Raw genomic sequence first — 16,932 nt, forward strand, 5'->3', positions numbered from 1 at the left:
AATGGAAGTTAATTTCTTATTAAATGTGACCAGGTATTTAAATTATTAAATGCCATCTATTGTTATTTCAGTCTTGGGTGCACATGGAACATGATGAATGAGAGCATGAATTATAAAAGGGTTTGTGAGAGAAATTAGATGGAGGTGATTTCTTGCTTCATTTTTCCACAAAATATGTCTGGGGAAAGTCCACGAATTCGGAGCAGACTTTGAGCCACTGAGGGGATGGGAATCAGCTTGGAGACTTCAGAAAAATCCAAAGACTTGGCATAAAAAGCTACTTCATAGTTGGTGTGGCAAAGCTAAAAAGGCCAATGCCTTGCTGGATCCCATTTCTTAGAACATAGATTCCAGTTTTAATAAATAGGGGGTTTTTAATACAAAACAACAGTGCTGCTAATCTAGTCATTACTGGAGTTAGATGAATTAACGTACAATTAATAGTGTTATTTCCTGTAGTGATAAATTACCTGAAGTAGCTTGGTTTTGTCTTTATTACAAGTCTGTCCCTTTTTAGGGAAAAATTGTTCTCCTTTTTTGTTTTTCCTGAAATTGTGCATTAATAATAGGTAGTATTGATAGTATTTAATGATACTGTCAAGTGCTGCTGCTTCACTTAGAAAGAAGACCTGAAGTAATTAATTTTAATGTGCACTATGAAGTTTTATTTGTGTTTAGCTGTATCCAAGTTATTTCCTAAATATTTCAAAATTTCATTTAAACAAGGAATTATAAATGAGAGGGTGTGTTCACTTCTTCTATTCAGTAAATTTCTTGCAAAGAAACAAACGTGTGTATGCCAAGTTGGGCAGCGAAAGCATTACCAGGAAGTAGTTCTAGGCCAGCTTTTTCTGCTTCATTTAAATCAGATTCATTTGGTCTGTCTTGCTGGAATGCCTTCCCCAAATAGTGCTTACACATCCTAAGCTTGGGACAGAAATTCTCTTGTTATATGTGAGATTTATTGCAATATTCTACATTAAAAATAGGATTTCAGCCTAACCCAGAACAGCAAACTAGAGAAGCAAAGCTGATGGGTTGCATTCATAGGTAACTTACTCTGGGTGTGCAGACACTTCTCTTATCCATGTAAAGAGGGAAAAACCCATGTTCCTGCTCAGGTCAGACCCACGTGAGACCTTTTAACCCATGGCCATCATAAAGCACATCTGCTGCAGTGTTCCCTGCAGAGCTGCAGGCAATGGATAGAGAAACACTCTGCCAGTTCAATGGGGCTCTTGGAAAGGGTTGCTAAAGCAGACAAGGATGTAGCCACTGGGATCAATTTTTACAGTGATATTCAATAAGTCATTAACAAGATTAATGAGCTCTAATCAAAAATGCAGGCTCCTATGCCACATTTTACTCAGCTCAGTGTAGCTTAAAATTGTATGTCATGATTTTATTGGACATATTACTTAATTTTTCTCAAACTGGCCATTTTATTTAGGTTAAAACTTATTAAACAGGGCTTTTTTTGCACACTAAAATAGGATTTTTTTTAATGACTTTGTATAGTGAAGTACCTTCCTAAGGTAAGTAGGTTTGTGATCAATGGGCTCAAGGCTGCTTTGCTGCAGCAGCACGAGGCTCAGATGGGCTCTGCCAGTGGGATGGGGCAGAATTGCACTGCCTTGGAAAAGTGCAGAATTGCACTGCCTTGTACAAGTGCTGGGAGTGCAAGCAGTGTTACATCCCAACCCTCCATCACCTGGGGAAGATGATTTCTTTGGGGACTTATACATTGGGGGAGCCCTAGTGAAGCTCTGTTCAGTGCTCCTGCTGAGGAGAACAGAGTGGCTGTCCCAGGACACCCAGCTCAGGGAGCTCCAGCACAGAGTGGCTGTCTCAGGACACCACAGAAACAGCTCAGTGAGCTCCAGCACAGAAGTCCAGCCTCCCAGGGAAGGCAAACCCGTGGGAGGAGCCCCTCAGCACAGCTTGTCTGGGTCACAGGGTCTCTCTGTGTCCCAGGGAGAGGCACATTTCCTGCTCTTGGGAACACTTGTGAGATTTCTAAATTAGTGAATGGGAAGTGGCTCAAGAGAAGTCCAACCCAGAATACACAAACAAGGTGATCTTTGCCATTGATCCAGAGTGAAAGAGGCTTAATAACCATGTTCTTGCATCTGTATCATCTCTCACCTTCTTACTTCTCTTCTAATCTATTTTTGTGAGTGTTTTGTCTGGTCTAAACAATTCTAGCTTTGTGCAGCACCTGAGAAGCTGCTGCTCTTTCATATCCTTCTGCTTAGTGCTCTTCCACAGAAAGTATCTCCTTGGGATTTATTGTAGTGCTACTCCTTTCACATCCCTTTGTAGTCTGCTCTCTCTGGAGACTGTCATTCTTCCAAAAATGTAGGGAAATTAAAGAAGTCCAGGTAGGAGTAAGAGAAGTTTAGTGGATATAGTGGCCAGTCTTTCCAAATGCAGTTTGCAATCAGTCAATGTGCTGGGAGTTGGTGATGCATCCTTTTGTGCTCCACTGATTCTTCTGAGCAAAGCTGATGGAGAGAAAGTGGCCTGTGTCAAAACACAGTTGGTCACCATTTATTTTTCCTTCTGTGCAAGTTTTACTTAAAAACTACCTTGAGTCTCACACAACTGTGTTCTGGAGACCAGATTCAAGATAGGAGACTTCTGTGATTTAAAAGTTAATTTAAAGGACATACAAGCTGTTGCAACATGCAGGAGCAATGCTTGTTTTTGATTCATAGAAGTGCTAGTTCCTGGATTGATTGGTTCAGTAACCTTTGTTAGTAAAGCAAACTGAATGCAGCTTATTCCTCTGTGCTCGTGGGGTAGAGAAGGGGAAGTTTCAGTCTCTCAATAACTTGTTGGCTTTGACTTCACAGAGCATATTAGAGTGCTGTGCTATGCAATTATTGCTTTATGAACACGCCTCTTGTTTGAAAAGACACCTTTGTTATATTTGAAAATGCATATATTTACAGGATATAAGTGAGCTTTCAGACTATCTCGGAAGCTGGGTATTTATTTGAATGATCCATTTGGAGCAGTTCTTTTCCACTTCCAGTGTTTTGTCTAAGGGATTTGTGGCCCTGAGGCAGTACTTCAGGAAAACAATCTTATCAGGAGAAGATGATGAATAGCACACTTCAGCAGGGCCCCCAGTTATGAGCCAAGTTAAATGTTTGTTTCTTAGTGAAATCTCACCAAACAAAAATAAAAATTTCAACGTATACTTAGGTTCTTCATCCTATTCCATTCAACTGTTTTCCCTTCTGAGGGGAAAGAAAGGCTTGCTGCAATGATGTAATTATTATAGTAAGCCATCTGGGAAGCTGCTGACTTGTACCCAGTTTTAATTCACTCTGTTCTTCTCAGAAAACATCTAGAAAAGCTTTTCTTTTATGGATTCTGGGAGGGCCTTTAAGAGGTGATGAATGTGGGCAGTGACCTTCAGACTAGAACTGGCTTGGGATCTTAAACCTCATTCCTTTCCAGCAGAGCATATGCTTCCAAATGTGATGAGAAAAATACAAATGAGAAAATCTCCTGTCTGCCTGAAGTCTGGACATGACAGGAGTATTTCATCTTACTGACAAACTCCAAACGAAGTTTCTCATTCAGAAACCTAAAAAGCATTAGATAGCATTTGTTAAGTGTAAAGGGATGGCTGTTTCTCAGTTTCTGGGGTTCATACTTGTACATACTTGTATGTAGTGTTCATACACTATACAATGCACACTTGTATGTAGTGTTCATACACTATATAATAGATAAATGTAGTATGTAATGTTCATACAGTGTATAATACACACTTGTATGCAGTGTTCATACAGTGTATAATGCACACTGGTATGCAGTGTTCATACACTGTATAATGCACACTTGTATGTAGTGTTCATACACTGTATAATGCACACTTGTAGTATGTAGTGTTCATACTTCTTGTGTACCAGAGGATCCAGGGAGGCAGAAGACAATCCTATGAAACTTGTGAATGAATGTGCTCCTTTATAACTTTTCTATGCAGAATCCTATTAAATTCTCTAGTTAAAAGATTCAGGAGAATTTACTTGCTGTTGTACTGAGCAGCAATGAAGGTTCATTTAGACAAGATAACACAGTTGTGGTTGATCCCATGTATTTAGGAAGAAAAGGTTCTGGTGTTTATGACCAAAATTGTTCTCCGCTGGTGCTAAGGTTTGGGAACAGAAATCATTAAGACCTTCCTGTCATTTAGAGAAAGAGAATTTAGCTTTAACTTTCTTGGTATCCTCTGGAAAGCCTTTGGAGAATTCAGCTACAAGCTAAAATGTGAGAATTCCAAATGCAGAAAGAAAGAAGTAAACAGAAAGGGGCAAAGCAAAATGAAAACTCAGGTTGAAAATCCTATGTATTGAAAAGTTCTGTTGTAAAAAAAATCCTATGTATCCTTGTTGTTCTTTTTCATTTGCACTGTGCAAAAAGCTGAGTACACAGGGGCACATGGGAACAGCAGGGTAATGCCACCAGCCTTGGTAGGATGGTTGTTTCCTTGTGATTTATTTACCAAAAAGGTCAGCCCCAGACATGACACCCGTTTTCAGTGTGATCCAGAGTTCACCCCATAGTTCTGTATGCTGCTGAAATGTTCAGGGAAAAAAAAATGAGATGAATTAGCTGTTTCAGTGGGCTTCCAAAAATATTCTGAAATACTGTTGCCATTATGGGCACATAGCATTGCTCTGGATGAGATTCAGGGAGAAGCTTGGGAAGAGGTACCATGAGGGGAGAAAAGAGCTGTCTGAAAAGAGAGCCATGATGGGACAGGATGGATACAGTTACTGTGTTGGAGAATAAATCCTTCAGGAAGAGAGGGATCCAAAGTGAGTTTATAGCCTGAAATGTGTTAGGTAATATTTATAATGTGCATCCACCTTTCTCTGTGTCTTGGCTGTGCACTGGGTCCTGGCTGGTCTTGTATCAGACACAAATAATGATATTAAACCAAGTGATTAATGTCTGTTTGAGACAATTGTGAGGTTATTTCCAGCTTTTACAGTGCTGCTCTTTGTGCAGCACACAAACACAGCATATGAGGTACTTGGCTAACAGCACAGAGAGGTGTTTTATTGATCTCCTCCCGTTCCACTTCACTAATTCTGCCAATTCTCAGCCAGGCACAGCACCAGGATAATGGAGTCAGCATCCGCTGCAGCTGCCTGGGCAAGCCAGGTCTGGTGAAATCAAAGAAATTCTAAAAGTTATGATGAGGGGAAGAAGAAGGGAGGAAATCCCCACTCCTGAGGTAGTGGGGTTAAAGGGATTTAAAACTAATTGGAGGCCTAAAAGCAGGAGCTGCCATTTGAAATGGCAAATGTGAGTTGTAGTCTGAAATTAAAATCCAGATTTTGATGAGAGTTGTATGTTCTAAGCCTATATATATATATATATATCTACATATCCTTGGAAGTGCTCATTAAACCAACAGATTTTATTCAATGCAAAAATGAAGAGAGAATTTCTGAGTAGAATGGCGAGAAATAAAGGGATTTTGTCTGTATACATTTTCAACACTTCCATCTACTGGAAAAATTATTTCTATATAAAAATGTCACTTCTTGGTAAATATTGAAAAAACATTAATGCCTGAGATGGCTGGAAACACAAAAAACTGTGATTAATATCTGATTAATTATTAAATAATAACTTCAGTAATACATTTTCCCTGTAGACATAGTCATAGTTGGTATAACCCATATTAAGATAATTCAGAAAAGCATGTCTATGTACAAGAAATATACATATTATCCAAATGGATTCAATTGAACCCATATCAGCAGTCAGTGCCTAAAAAATTAGGAAATAGCTGATATTAGCTGTTTGAGGGCATACTTAATTTATTCCCACTTGGATTCTGGCAATATTAATTTATTCTTTAGCAAATACCCTAAGTGTACAGTAATTTTACAGTAGGATGCAATGCACAAAAGGAAATGAAACCAATTAAGTGAGCAACAGAATGAAACAAAAGCAACGAGGAATGCTAGATCTTGTATTTATATTTTTCTTAACAATCCTGGGAAAAGGTAAAGGGAAAATTAATTAAATTATTAATTAAATCCAAAGTTTGTACTGTATTGTAACACTGCCAAGAGAAATAAATCCATTAAATGGGACTCAATAAAATGAACAATGGTGAAATTTGATTATAATCCATTATTTCCCTTATTATCATCACATCATGGAAACCACTTATGTAAATGTGCCTCATGTACCTGATGAGCTGACAGCAGAACAGTCCCTGGGAAGCATTTTTACCCCCTTTTACAGAACGAGTGCCAAAGACATGGAGATACAAAGTTATCAGCCTTTTTGGAGTACTGGAGGAGGAATTTCTCAATAGCATGCATGTTTTGATAAGAATAAGCCAAATTTACTCTAAAACTTCTGTTCTGATAAAGCCTCTCTTAGAATAATGTGTGATATTCAACACCCAATTCATACTTCCAGGATTAAAATATTCCTCTCCTGTACATGAGATAAAAATATCAATTAGAAATCTAAGATCTTATCCATGTTAATGAGGAGTAGACCTTGGACATGGATGGTCTGTGCAGATCACAGATTTACTTTCATGACTGTCAGAACACTTACATTTAAGGCAAAACAGCACAAACTTGTCCTTGTTTGCTGAGGCTGATTTGTTTTGCCTTTTTTTTGTTTTCCAAAGGTTCTGCTGCTCTGTGCTGGTTCCCTGTGACCCATTCCTCATGGCTGCTAATATCCTTGGGTACCAGATGTGGTTTGTGGCCACGTGGTTGTGCTGTCCCCAGCTTCTGTGCTTTAGGGTTGGAGGATTACAATTGATAGCAGCCTCTGTCAGGAGCACTGCAAATCTCTTTGGTTTCATGTAACTCTTGTCCATTTTGAGAGAGAACATTGGTCAGGTACTTCCACCACCAGGCTGCCTTAACTGCATTTTTTTATCAATTGCACAGTTCATAGGTTGTAATGGTTTCCAGACAGGTGCAGAGTTTTTTGGTATGTGTAATCTGCATTTTTTTATTATGTTGTGTAAATACTCAAATTACTGTTTACTTAAGTGCTAAAGAAGGAGCTTAAGTAAAGGTGCTGTTTTAGTATAATCAGCACAGCTGTTTGTGGCTCTGTTTCAGATACCAATGGTGTTTATTTCATGACAAAGATAAGACAAAATGGAGCTGGGATTAGCTTGAGAACTCCAACCCAAGGAACTGCCTCAACAGCAGTTTCTTGTCAGAAGTCAAGCAGGAAGGAGGAACTCTTAAATAAACAAAGCAGCCCATTGCAGCATCCAAAGGTGCTTCTTACTTCTTAGGAACAACAGGCCTTCATGCACCTGTATTTCTTTTTTTTTTTTTTTTCCCTTTCTTTTGGTCTGGGAAAAGCAGATTTAGTTTGTGATTGGAACCCCTGGCTTGAGTTTTGAAGCTTAACAGATGAGACTTATCTGTCTGCAACACTGTGCAGATAAAAGGCACCTTTCAGCAGTCCAGTTTCAATAATTAGTGTCTGAGCTTCATAAACAGCTCATTTTATCAGTGCTTCTGTCACCATCCACATGTGAAGTCATGAGCTGCTCTGGGTGTAGGCCATAAATGAACTGATAACATGAACTGAGTATGATGTAAATCAGGGCCCTATAAAGCTCATCGGTGAGCAGGAATCAATAGGAAGGAAACAGTAAAATTTCAGCTATTTTTGCTCTGATAATTAAATTGATTACTCTGGGCTCTTCTGGGAGGAAGCACAGCACTGGAATGGAAACCTGGATCTCTGCTTTTCACCTTACTCTGCTGCAACACAGTCACAACACCAGTGACTTACATTTGCCTGGATCTTTATCTATGAACACAGCCCTCGCGGTTTTATATCTTACATCTAATTTCAGTTATGTTCATTGTTTACAGGCATATAAATATATCCTGGAGATACATCCTACATATAATAAGTATTTACAGTTAATAGTTTGGGGATTAGAATAGCTCTACTTTTTAATCTGTGTTTCTCCTTCGCACTTGTCCAGGTACCTGAATTTTTCACCATTCCAGTCCATGCAACAAGGCATTGTGTCTTTGAGAAAAGAGCCAATTATTTCTGTTTGGGAAAGCTACCAAAGGAGCACATCCCCTTGCCCCTAAGGCCAGGATGATCACCAGTGTCAGTGACCCAGGGGCTCAGACACACTCCTGGTACCAGGTACAAAGATGTCACCTCCTGTTGCCACCATCCCTGTGGTTTTCCCCTCTGTTACCCCATCCCAGAGTGCAGGGTGCACCTCTGCTGCAGCTGGAACAGCTACATTTATTGAACACATTTAGCAAGGCTGTGGTCCTGCTGTGACCCTCCAGCAACAGACTGGGATTTAAAAACAATTCTCCAGCAGCACCAGGCTGTGCCTGAGGATCCAGCAGTCCTGAAATATTTCCTGGCACTGGAAAAAGAGAAAACTTGTTTGCCATGTTAAAGTAACAGCTGAAAGAACCTGCATTTTGTCAGGGCTTATTTTCTTCCTCTGTCTGTCTCTTCCCTTTTCTACCTACCTGTTTTGGGTTTTTTTCCAGTTTGAATTGAAGTTCTGATTGTTATGGAGTTTTCTGAAAGGCTCTGGAGAAAACGTGTTCATTAAAGTTAAGGAAACTTTTGAAAATAAAAGTTTTGAAAGTAGAAGTGGGTTTTCAATCAGTGTTTAAAGAAATGCAGAAGAAAAAAAAAGACAAGAAAACAATCCCAAAATACAAAGAGATTGTTTTAAGGGCAATTTTGATTTCTTTAAGGAAATTCTTCAGACTTAGTGATTTCTTTTGAAAACAAGGAAAACCAGACTTTCTGTTTAGAATAATTATAAAAAAAGGTGGTTGAATATACATTTAAAGCACTGTTCCGTAATACTTTTAAGACATGAAGACTTTTAAAAGTAATTTCTTTAAATAGCCTCTACTTTTTTAGAGGCTAAACTTAATTACAGTCAAAGGTGGAACTGCAGCAGTTGATAAAATATGCTAATCTACCAAGTTCAGTTGACATGAGTATTGGAAGGAAAGAAGATTTCAGACAGAAAAAAAAGCCAGAGCAAATTTCAGCTAAGAAGAAATTTTGGAACTTTGAGGTTCAGAAATGCCCGCATACCAGTACTTTATTATTGCCAGCAATATTGGCACAGCTTAGGGGTATGAGCCCTTTTTAAAAAGCATATTCCCTTCACAGTGGATCTGAAAGCCTGTCAGGAAAATCAACCCTTTTAGCAGCATTTGTATCTGTATTCAGCCTTCAGTGTTGCTGGATCTCTGTGGGACTTAAGCATATCCTTCAATGCTGCCCTTAAAAACATTTTCCTGAGGAACTCATTTTCTGAAACATGGCCTCTAAATGCATGGAAAACCACCAAAGCATCTTTGTCTTCCCATTTCCTGAACTTCAGCTCAATTATAAAACCACTGATTTTTAAAAGTTCTTCCAAAGGAGCTCTTTTCTTGTCACCATGTGTCACTCTGTCAGTCATACTTCAAGCCATGGATTTGAAAACTGACCCGCAGAAGCAGCTACCTTTGTCAGAAATTTAACTTGACAGCTTCTGTGGGGGACTTTCAATTAGGATTTAAAAAAAAAAAAAACAAAAAAAAACCCCACTGAAAGTGTCAGTCCAAATACAGTGAGCAAATGCTGGTATATGGGAGGCCTGCACATACTGCCTTCTACTTCAAACTCCAGGATGATCAGGAACATAAAATGCCAAGTTTTGGAGAAAAAGAACTTTTAAAAGCTTGTTTCAGGGACATAGAAAGAGCAGTTTCTGCTGTTTGAGGGGCTGGATGGCTCTGAGGCCTGATGGGCGTCGCCGAGGGCTCAGCCCAGCCGGCAGAGAGATGGCTCCGTGACACTGCTCAGAATCTCGTGTTTTCCACTTAAAACTTGGGAGTCTCGATGGAGGAAGTTTAAAAACCCCAGCAAATTTCAGTGCTGGTTTCTGAAAGCTTGGATTCTGAGGCGGTGGGAGCTGCTGTGGCCGGAAAGAGCCGAACCCTGGGGCCGGCTCGGAGCCTCCTCAGCCTCGAGGGCAAAAGCCCCTCCCGGTGTCCGTGTGAAAACGGGATCGAGGTGTGGGAGCTGCCGTCCCTGGCAGCTCTGCTCCCGGGCTGCCTCCCTGGAAACCTCATTGCTGTGGATGTGGGGGACCCCAGGATCCTGTGGAAACCCTGGCTGCCCTTCAAAGCGCCCCGAGCCCGTCCGGCCCTGCCTCGGGATCGCCGCCATCCCCTGTCAGCTGCGGTCAATGTTACAGCCCCGCTCCAGAGCGGAAATTTCCTCGTGAAGTGTGGAGAAAAAATATACATAATTGAGTTTATAGCTTGAAAAGTGGTAAAACAGCCCTTGAAGAAGTCATTAAATGTGAATGGACTCAATGATTTCTGCCTGAATCATCAGCAAGCTTTAAAGACGCACAAAGTGTGCGTGAGGGGAAGGCAGGAGCCCCGGCCGAGGACTGTTCCTGAAATCCCACTGACTTTATAGGTTTTGTTATTTTATTTGTATTTGTCACTGAAACTGATACACTGTCACTGTATTTGTGACTGGAAAACTGATACAAATGCTTTGGATAGACCCAAGGGGTGAAGGTGCAAAGGACAATGATATCGCCCACCAGCGTTCCTCATTCACTGCCTCTGCCTTCCGCTGAAGCCGGGACTGTGACACCGTGACCGGGTATGTGCTGCGTTTTTTAAAGATACTTTGTTTTTATAGCTGTTAATTATAGATGGGCAAGAAAGGAAGCATTTGTAAAAATGCACAAACTTCAAAAGTTTATTGGAATTTTTCTGGTCTGTAATAATTCTGATGGTTTTGTGTGATCTATATGATAATTATTTTGCAGTAGGAGAAAAGCTTTTATGAAAGTGTTTCAATATTATGTTTCCATTTGGTGTGGGAGGGTTTCAGGGGGGCTGAGGGCGATGGTAACTTGCAGGCTTCAGGCACTCTCAGCAACTTTTCCTTTAAGTGCAAGGTTTTTGTCTAATTCCTGGAATGTGAACTTCAGGTAGCTAGAAAATGTCTCAGGCTTTAATTGCCAAATTGTCTCCCATCCCTAAATCTCCAACAAACAGCCAATGTAAACTACAATTTAAACAAGGCTGACTAAGAAACAACCTTCCCCTTTCAAAAATATCAAGAGATCTTTTTTCTTCCCCTAGAATTGATGTAAATGTTTAAACCAAGTGTTTCCATATAATATTTGTACTTTGAGAAGGGAAGATTTTAAATTAAGCTTTATTGTGTAAATTCTTGCTCTGCCCTTAGTATGTCACTGTTTTGCACACAGCGGTCCCTGCTGAGAGCCAGTGGTTGTGAGCCACCATCTCTCCTGGCAAGGCTGAGAGTCACAGGCTGGAAAAACATGGAATTATGGAAATGATTGGTATTTAGGGGTTGTTCTGAGAACATGAAAAGAAGGTAGAAAAAAGGAGAGGTCATTTTTCCCTAAAGAACTTATACTTGCAGAGTGAAATCTTACCCTTTGGGATTTAAGGTTATATACAGTGGGTGTATATGGTGTGTTAGTACTAGTGCCAGCTAATAGTTGGCAAAAAGAGGTGACCACAGGTAAGTAGTTGTATTTAAAATTAACTGGAAACCTGTCAAAGAATCCAACTATGAGGGAGGACTTCAGAAAGGAGGAAGGCACCTGATTCGTGACTCTGCACATCATTAAGGTAAGAAATTCAATGTTTTTGTGTCCTCAGGAGCACCTTTGTGGGCTTTTTAATACAGTTGAAAGAAAAATAACTAGCAAAAATATTTGGTTTTATTTTCTTTTGCTGCTGCATTTCTTGACATTGTGTTATATAGCTTTACAAATGATATATTTAGAGGTATTCAACTAAGTGATGCTTTTCTGTTTGTCTGTAAAACTGTGAAAAATGTGGAGTAGCAGAGCTGGGATTTCTGAGTTACAGAACTCCAGTTTCACTTGTTGATACAGAGAACTTTGTGGCATTTTCTTAAAATGCGGGCAAAGGAGAAGCTGGGGCCGTGGTTGTGGGTGTTGTCACAGACCCCTGGGTCTGGGGCTCTCCACGAGGGCTGCAGCCACACCCCGATGGATGTTCCCTGTGCCTCTCTCGGGATGTGCAGCCGGGAGAGAGTGGTCCCGCTGCTGCCAGGTGCCCATTTCGGATTCTGTACCTGTGTTAAAGGTTTCCTGCGGCTCCACACTTCATCCTGAGCCGTTCCCGGCCCTTCCCTGGAATCCCCACCTCTCAGACCAGTCAGTGGAGCTGCGTTTGGAGCCTCTCCGCGGGCCGGCTGTGCTGAGCTGGGCTGTGCTGGAAAACCCCCGTGATGAGAAGGGTTGGAGCTGTTGGAATGGTTTAGGCAGAGCTGGGCTGGGAGCAGTTCCTGAGCCATGACTGGACAGCTCTCAGTCAAATAATCCTTTTGTCTTTGCTGGGGCACAGACTGGGGCACTCTCCCCTCCTGACTGGGACAGGAGCGGTGGAGGGTGAGGTGGCATTGAATGTGGGAAGGAAACGAAGTGCTCCTGCCACATGGGAGACTTTCACACAGATAAATATAAACCAAAACCTAATTAAGTAGGTGCGGGCACTTGGAAGCATATCAGCATTTTCATGTTTACTTAGACTCGTGCCTAATCAGTTTAGTTGCTGTAAATTTCTCTCGAGGGAATAAATTACTGAAAAACATCCCTTCTCAAATATTGTATTTAGTGAGGGAAACCAGCAGATCTTAAAAGAACTGCAGTAACCCAGGAAAAAGTGGCATGTTCCTATGTAAAGGATCACAGCATTTCTTTTCCAACAGGAAAGTGGATTTATGATGGCAGAAAGGGAGCAGAGCTCACATGTAAGTTTCTCTGCTTTGGTGGTACAAGAACTGTTCCTTGGGCTGACAGCAGTGGTGAGACAAAGGAGAAGGGAGCTGTTTGTGGGAGAGCTGAGCTTCTCTTTCACTTCTGTGTGTTCCACTTTGTGGCTGTGTCTGAGTTACATGAACAGATTTTTTTAAAGCTAAACAAACAAACGAACCTGAGAGTTCTCGGTCACCTGGGCTGGGGAGCAGATGGGTGGTCATTGTTGGAGCCTTCAGTTGCATTTTCCCTGTAATTAGCTGTCTAATTGCTTGTCCAGAGCTGTTGCTGTTGCTAATCTATTTACACATATAATTAATTCTAGTTTTAAAATAATCACACAACCTTTTTAGGTTGTTTGTTCTTTTTTCTTAATTTGTGGAATGTCAAGCTATCATGCTGGTGAACAATTGCTGTGTTTATTTATGGACTACATTATGACTCCATTCTGGATGTGTCCATGGAAGGACATGTGATAGCTAATTATTTCTCAGGTTAAATAAGGAACTAGTGAATATCAATTGCAGCTACCTGCAGCATGGCAGGAAAACCTCAGGAGTACCTCCAAGGCTTATGCTGGCTACCCATAATTTTGATTCTGTTTTCTAAATTAAGAAATGGGACCCCACTGATGTGGCACATGATGTTCAACTTCCTGAAATTGAATTTGGAGAGGGAAACAGGGCTCACTGGTTTTGTAGGACACTTGGCAGACTGGTGGGAGTGGGTTAAGTGTTTGTATTTGCCACGAGAGAGCCCTGCTGTGCTGAGGGCCCAAAGAAGAGCTTTGCAGGCCTGTAGAGTAGTGGCTGGTGCTGTCACAGCCTCAGTGACACTGAGCCATGGGACAGAGCAGCTGGGTGTCCCTGATCCCCAGGAGCACAGCCTGGTGCTCCTGCAGCCAGGGCTGCTCAGGTCTGGGTCTGAGCTGCTGTTACAGAGGAGTGTTTGTGAGGGACAGAGGGGCAGAGGAAACTCAGTATGGTACTGACAGTCCATCTGCACACACACAAAGTCCTACAAGTGTGTAATCTATTTTTAAAATAGCCTAGTCTATCTCTCTGAATATTTCCTATGCTGTTAAATAAGTTTAAAGTGTGATTGATGATCTCCAGATCCAAATCTGGGTTTCTAAACCGTCCAGATGCATCTGCAGCCCTGTGGTGAGAGCCCCTGTCATCAAATGCCAGATCTTTTCAAGGCAGCTCACACATTTCCAAAGCTCTCCTTAGCAGTTAAATGACTTTGTCACTGTTATAACAAATGTCACTCCTTTTGTTAATGACAGCATTAGAGCAATGTTTCAGCTGAGCCTAGCAGGCAGTGCTAGTATGTTTTTGGATTCTCAGTTTTAAATTTTTTTCCTCTCTTTGTTTTTAATTAGAAACCTAAGTTGAACATAGAACAAAGAATGTGCAGGTTTTACATCATTGCTGAGCATTTGAATATTTCTTTGCCTTCCCTGCAGTGGCCTTTTCACATCTGTGCCACATTCAGTGCAAACGTCAGGAACACATTAAAGAGATGGGTGGGGAGATGTAGAACATTAATGTGTGGTGCTGGTGGAAGCTTGACAACTGTCAGCTTTGCCTGTGTGCATTTACCTCATCGTCTGTGTAATTTATTCATCTGAAACACTTTTGCAAATGAAGCAGATGAGAGGGAACCTAAGGTAAATGAAGCCCATTTAGGACAATGGAGATGAGAAGGAGCTAAAACAGCAGTAGGAGCAGAGCACCTGGGTGTTGGTGGCTGCTGCCATACCTGAGGTGTTCCCCTTAAAAACATGGCTTGAATTATTCAAGAGTTACCAGCATCTCTAGCCCCAAAGCATCTTTATTCTTCTGAATGTGTGCATAATAAATATTTTATAGTTTAAACTCTGAGTCTTCAAATGATTAAAGGTGGCAAAAGGAGAAAACAGTTAAGAAAGTGAGCAAAGAAGCTTCTGTCTAAAGAGAAGGAAAGGTGAATCCAATCTGTGCATTTAGGCACCAGCCCCACATGAGGAGAACAGAAAATGCAGCCCAGTCCTTGTGCTGTGTCCTGGTACCACATAACTGGGGATAGATGGTGACAAGGCATTCCTACAGATCTTTGCAGGCTGAGTTAAACCCCAAAATGAAACTACTGGAGTTTCACATCTTCTCATCTCCTGGCTGTTTGAATTGGGTTTCACCTAGCTTAGCTCAAGGCAGGGAATTGTTTGGAGAATCTGTGTTTTCCAGCTGCTGCTGGGAGTGGAGCTGCTGTGTTGCCACTGCTGATAGATGTTGCATGAAGGATGGGGAGCTGACCTCTGGCTGCAAAGCTTTGTGCTGTAAAGGGTTCTCACCTCTGTAATTTGCATTCCCCTTGCTCAGTTTTATCTCTGCTAGGTGGTAATAAATGGCCTGGGGAACCTGGGTAGAGTTGTATTAATCATAACAATCATACCAGAAACAAAAGGGTTCTGGCTTGGAAAATCAACATTGAGTCCTTCAAGCTGGATTTCTTTTTAAATGGCTGGTTAGCTAAGCCAATTAAGAGCTCCTTTACTTATTATTTTGCTGGTTCATTTATTTGGGCAGCAGGATTTCAGGCACTCTGTGCCATACAAGCAATGTCAGTTTGATTTGGTCCCATCTTTTCTGTCCCCTCCTACGACATTAGGACCCCATTGCTCTTCACAGCTCCGTGTTGTCTGAGGAATTCATTTGCAAGCTGGAGATAATCGGCAACTCCTGACTCTCTAGGGCTGGTTTGATTATTGATTGGTGAAATCAACCTGAATATTGCACAGTCACAAACCCCACAACATAAATCAGCTCTTTTAATGCTTGGGGGTTTTCTTAGGGAAAACCAAGCAAGCCTTTGCTGACACATTGCTGACTGCAGGTAATAGTGGCATTCTTGGAACTCAGAGGTTTACACTTAGAGCTCTCTGTCAGGATATGGGTGCATATTGTGCCTTTTGTCCTTCAGCTTTTGTTCCTCTTAACACCTTTGGAGGTGGGAAACCCTGTCAGAAATACCTAGATAGGTTTTCAAAGGGTTGTTTGGCTCTGTTTGCAGTGAGTGCACCCCAGGTTATGTAAAATATGTGAATATTTGTTAGGACAGTGGGAATGAATGCTGCAGTCAGAGAGATCTCTGAGACAAGGGAAAGATGTGGATTCCAGTTGCCACTTCAGTTAATACTTCACTTTATTGTAAAGCAGGAAATGCTGGTGCATTTCTTTCAGCTGAGTTATCAGAGACCACGTTCCTGCCATGCTGTGCCCCCTCCCATCACTGAGGATGAGGAGGGAGTGTTTATGTGCCGTGGTTGCTCACAGGAGCAGCCCTGGCTGTCTGCACACTTGAGTTACACATCAGTACTTGAGTCTGGCTGGCAAAGGTTGTTTCTGGGAACTGGGCACTCTTGGGACAGGGCAGCTTTTAAGGGTCTGATCAAGGGAATTATGTGCTGACGTTCACTGTGTCCTCCTTGGAGGTCAGGAACTCACTGGACTTGATGAATTTTAAGTGTATCTTTTTCAGAAGGGAATTGTTTCTGCATTTCAGTTCTAGAGATGCCAGAATTCTTCAGGCAGTTCAATATGGGAAAAATGTATTTTGTCATAAGCTTAATTTGTTTTGCTGTTATCACCAGCTCACATCTCTTTAACTGCTTTTTGCAGTATGGACAGAAATTCAGATATTCAAAGCATGCATCACCATTGCTGCTGTCTTGGGATGCATGAAGACTCCTGCTGTCCTTTCAGCACATTTCTGTAACTCACATGTTTTTATGAAATTTCAGATGAGACCTTTTTTCCAAAAAGTCTTCTTCTTCTATCTCTGTTAATGTGTAATTAACACATCTGGAGAGCTATATCTGCTTTTGTTCAGTTGAAGAGTTACAACATTCAGTGGCCATAATTTAGTTTCTGAATGGCCTGAAGATTTTCTAGCATGGCCCTGAAGAAGCCACTTCAGAGAGCAAAAAGGCTTTTCCTGTTCCTCTTGTGCTGTGATGGCACTGATGTGGTTTTTGGGTTTGGCATTAGTCCTGTGGTTCTCTTTCTGGTTGGAATTGCCATAAAGGGCTTGAG

Source organism: Agelaius tricolor, unplaced genomic scaffold (genome assembly GCF_023055355.1).
Source record: "Agelaius tricolor isolate 1412-34295 unplaced genomic scaffold, bAgeTri1.0.p SCAF_8, whole genome shotgun sequence".
Lineage (NCBI taxonomy): Eukaryota > Metazoa > Chordata > Aves > Passeriformes > Icteridae > Agelaius > Agelaius tricolor.